General features: G+C 40.5%; 1 protein-coding gene across 3 annotated transcripts in view; it reads right to left on the bottom strand.

Annotated features, from left to right (window-relative positions):
- LOC123513179 overlaps positions 1-5,000 on the bottom strand; it is a 132,481-nt gene that overhangs the window by 107,257 nt on the left and 20,224 nt on the right. Inside the window, exon 1 of one of the 3 annotated variants that reach the window (XM_045270145.1) lies at positions 1,842-2,112. The exons of 1 other annotated variant lie outside the window; for it this stretch is intronic. The gene's annotated coding sequence lies outside the window, so the exon portion shown is untranslated. Of the gene's footprint in view, positions 1-1,841; positions 2,113-5,000 lie in introns of those variants that run through there. One more of the 3 variants, XM_045270135.1, reaches the window with a different exon arrangement.

Here is a 5,000-nt window from a genome sequence, read left to right as displayed (position 1 = left end):
TATGAAAGGAAAATATATATGCGTTTGTTTTCTTTTCTCTTTTCATTTCTATTTTGTATTTTTTTTCCCTTTTCTTAATCTGTCATGTCGGATCATAAAATTTTGGAGGTTGGGAAAAGATATGAAAAAAATGATATATATATATACGTTCGTTGTTTTCTTTTCTCTATTCTTTTCATTTCTGTTTTGTGTTTTACCCTGTTTATTTCCTCTTTTGTTTGTCTTACCCTCAGAACGAAGAAGAAGAAGAAAATGAAGAAGTAGAGTAAGAGGAAGAAAAGGAAGAAAGAAGGTAAGATAAGGTTAACGTTTCTCTCTCTCTCTCTCTCTCTATCTATCTATCTTTATCTCTATCTATCTATCTATCTCTCTATTTTCTGTCCCATCCTTTCTATTATTGTCTATTTTTCTAACACTTCACCTCCCATGCTACCTCCTCACCTGTACACAGAAACATACAGGTAAGCACAGGTAAGGACCCTATTCTTTTTTAACGCAAGAGGGAAACTAGCCAAGAGGAAAAAAAAATAAGAAAAACCCACTTAGAAATGCAAGGGCCCTAAAAGATTGCCAAAGTGTTATCCAGGAGTGAGCGTGTGTCCCTCATTACTGACACATATACAGGGCGATTAAAAAAAAATGGGGTTAGATTAGAATGAGACGAAATTCAAATACGTGAACATAATTTTGACTCCTCCTGTCGTTACTAGTGTCAACATCTACTGACTCACCCTGTACTTGGTGGTGAAAACTCTCATTACACTTTCACATTTCCACTTTTCATTGTCTGAGCGAGAAACGAGATGCATTTTTTACTATTAGTGTTATTCCTCCTGTTACTACTACTACTACTACTACTACTACTACTACTACTACTACTACTGCTACTGCTACTGCTACTACTACTTATGTCCTTGTTAATTACAGCGGCATACAACTTGTTTTCTTTCATTAGCGAGTAGATAAGAGTAATAGGAAGAGGAGGAGGAGGAGGAGGAGGAGGAGGCAGGGGAAAACAGAGAGAAAGAGAACAAGGGCAGAGATATTAAGAGAAGAGGAGACAGTAATGAGAAGTTAGAGTATGAGGAGGAAAGAATAAAAAGGAAGAGGAGGAGGAGGAGGAGGAGAAGGAGGAAAAAAGTGAAATGAATGACACACGTAGAAGGAAATAAAAGAGAAAAGAAGAGACAATTATGAGACGTTACTCTATAGGGGAAAAAGTAGGAGGAGGAGGAGGAGGAGGAAGAGAAAGAAGAAGAAAAAAAAAGAAAAAGAAGAGAGAAGAGAAAGAGGAGGAGGAGTAGGAGGAAGAGGAAGAGGAGGAGGAAGACAAGGAGGAGAAGGAGGAGGAGGAGGAGGAGGAAGAAGAGGAGGAGGAAGAAAAGGAGGAGAGGAGGAGGAGGAAGAGGAGAAGAAGAGGAAAAAGGAGAGAGAGAGAGAGAGAGAGAGAGAGAGAGAGAGAGAGAGAGAGAGAGAGAGAGAGAGAGAGAGAGAGAGAGAGAGAGAGAGATATTTTCTTATTTTTTTCTTCTCTCTCTCTCTCTCTCTCTCTCTCTCTCTCTCTCTCTCTCTCTCTCTCTCTGTTCTTTAATCGTCTGTTTGCCCTTCTCTTTTCGTAATCCCCCTTGTCATTTGCTTTAATCCTCATCATTATCTTGTTTACTTCTCCATTCACGGCTCGTTCCTCACACACACACACACACACACACACACACACACACACACACACACATCCCTCCCCCAACACAGCGCCACATATCCCCCACATACTTTCCTTTCTTCAATTCACTCCCCTCACAATTTTTACCTCCCCTACCCTCTTCCCCCTTCCCTATCCTTACCTGGGCGGAGAGCGACAGAGAGCACCTTGCGTGGGTGAGGGCGCCGCAAGAGTGTCCCGGGAGATACAGGTGAGAGCACAGGTGTTGGCGGCGGCGGCGGAGGCGAAAGAGGAAAGATGGAGTCTATAGAGGAGAGCCACGAGTGTCTGGGTTGTGGTGGTGGTGGGGGGTTGGAGGGTCGGGGGAGGCGCGGATCGGTGGGGGTGAGTCACGGGGGAGATGTGTCAGTCGCCGCGGAGAGTCAGAAGAAAGGACTCACGGTGACTCGCGCTCCTGCCAATGCTTCGATGTTAGTGCGCGAAGACCTCTGTCCGCTGCCCGCCGCTCGCGCCTCCTTATATAGAGAAGAGTCGCCCCCTCCCCGCCCCCCCTTCAGGCACCGTCATCCAGTTGCCTAGTGTCGATTTTCCTGGAGTATTGAAGAGCTGGGAGTCTTTTGCTCTCAGCCTTTCCAGTTATGAGCGAGTGTTTTCCTGCTTCCTAATCTCACCTAACAAAAAAATACAAACAAAACTAGCCCAAGCTAACATAATCTAACACTACCTAACCTAACTTAACCTAATCTAACCCAACTTAACCTAAATCTAATGTTACCTAACTTAACTAACCTAATCTAACTTAATCTTACCTAATCTAACCTAGCCTAACCTGACCTAACCTTACCTAACCTAATCTGACCTAACCTTATCTAACCTAACCTAACCTTACCTTACCTTACCTAACCTAACCTAACTTTACCTAATCTGACCTAATCTGACCTAACCTTATCTAACCTAACCTAACTTAACCTAACCTAACCTTTACATAACCTTAACTTATCTTACCTTACCTGACCTAACCTAACCTAACCTCACTTTACGAACGGTTACTTGTCCTTCGCTTTTTCCTGTCTGTTGACCTGACATGACCTGACATGATAACACCTAAGCAAACATGACCACACAAATCTCACTTCACTCACTTCACGACTTTTCCTTTTCTTTTCTTTTCTTTTTCTCAGTTGACCTGCACCTAACTTGACCTGATATGAACTGACATGACTCTACTAAGCTCTCACACACTCATTTCACTCACTTTACAAATACTGTCACATTTTCCTTCTATTTTCTCTTCTGTTTCTTTTTTCTGTTGATCTTCACCTAAGTTGACCTAATATGACTTGACATGACTCTATGAAACTCTCACACCTTTCCATTTTCGACGTTTCCTTCTCTTTTCCTATTCTAAGTTCACTTAACCTAACCTAACCTAACTTAACCCCTTTAGTACTGAGACGTATTTTTACCACGAGTTTTGGGATGTGATTAGACCATTTTACTGACATTTGGAAGGGTCTATGGAGGTCAGAAGATTAATGGCCACAGTCTTCACTATTTTGACAGTTTGGCATGTTTTCAGGCCATTTTAAGACAGTTTGGTATGTTTTGAGGGCATTTTAAGAAAGTTTGGCATATTTTGGGGGCATTTTAAGACAGTTTGGCATATTTTGGGGGCATTTTAAGAGTTTGGCATATTTTGGGGGCATTTTAAGACAGTTTGGCATATTTTGGGAGCATTTAAGACAGTTTGGCATATTCTTTTATGCCATTTTAAAACAGTTTGGCTACAGTAAGACCATTTTATTTACATTAAGATAAATCTATGGAGGTCAGAAGATTAATGGCCAGTCTTCACTATTTTAATCCCCCCCATGAGTTTCTGAAGCTGTATAAAACCACCAAATAATAACCACAATGAATATGGAAATGTGCCATGCTACTGTAGGGGTTGATATGATATGAAGTGATAAAAACCCAACTTGACATGACCCTAATAAATTTTCCTTCTCCTTTTTTTTCTTTTCTAAGTTGACATGACCTTGATCTAACATGACGCAATGGAAAATGAAGTGACGATGATCAGTTACTCTCAGACCACTCTAGTTGATCTATGTTTTTCCCTTTTTTTTTATTTCTGGCACTTTTTTTTGTATGTCGGTATGTTTTTTCATTTTTGGCATGTTTTTCTTATTTTTGGCATGTTTTTCTTATTTTTGACATGTTTTTTTTCTATTTTTGATGCGTTTTTCTTCCTTTTCCTCGTGTGTTTAACTTCTTCAATAGCATGACTTTTTTTTTATGTAGGGAAGAGGGCCAGCCAAGGGCAAAAAAATAAAGGCCCACTTGAGTGCTGGCTCTCTAAAAAGTGGAAAAGTGTCAGCCGTGTTTCCCTATTCATTCTGCTTACTATTTGGGGATTTTATGCAGCTTCAGAAACTCATGTGGGGGATTAAAATGGTGAAGACTGGCCATAAACCTTCTGACCTCCATAGAACCTTCCAAATATCAATAAAATGGTCTTAGCGCAGTCAAACTGTCTTAAAATGCCCTAAAAACATGTCAAACTGTCTTAAAATGCACGAAAAAAACATGCCAAACTATATTAAAATGCACGAAAAACGTCAAACTGTCTTAAAATGTCTTAAAAAACATTACTTTTCATATTCCTCTTGGTTACTATTCAATGATTTTATACAGCTTCAGAAACTCATGTGGGGGATTGAAATAGTGAAGACTGTGGCCATTAATCTTCTGACCTCCATAGACCCTTCCTAACGTCAATAAAATGGTCTAATCACACCCAAAACTCAAGGTAAAAATGCGTCCCAGTACTGAAGGGGCTAAAATAGTGAAGACTGGCCATTAATCTTCTGACCTCCATAGACCCTTCCTAACGTCAATAAAATGGTCTAATCACACTTAAAACTCAAGGTAAAAATGCGTCCCAGTACTGAAGGGGTTAAACTCACCTCACTTGACATGAGCAAAGGTGACTTGTCTTAACCTAACATGAGGAAACGTGACTTCTCTTAACCTAAAGAAGTGATGGGAAGTTTCTATTCTCGAACACTGAGATGACTTGACATGCTTTCCTTCTTTTCTTTCTATTTTCCTTTTCTATTTTCCCTTTCTGAAGTTGACTGACCCTAACCTGACATGACAGACCTGAGATGACCTGACCTGACATAGCATAACCTGAGATGACCTAACATGACAGAACGTGACCTCAGATGACCTAATATGAATGAACGTGACCTGAGATGACCTAACATGAATGAACGTAACCCAAAATGACCTGACATGACAAAAAGGGACCTGAGATGACCTGACATGTGTGAAC

This window comes from Portunus trituberculatus, chromosome 5 (assembly GCF_017591435.1).
Source record: "Portunus trituberculatus isolate SZX2019 chromosome 5, ASM1759143v1, whole genome shotgun sequence".
Classification (NCBI taxonomy): Eukaryota; Metazoa; Arthropoda; class Malacostraca; order Decapoda; family Portunidae; genus Portunus; species Portunus trituberculatus.
The sequence above is the reverse complement of the archived record's forward strand: the minus strand, read 5'-3'. Positions and strand labels throughout refer to the sequence as shown.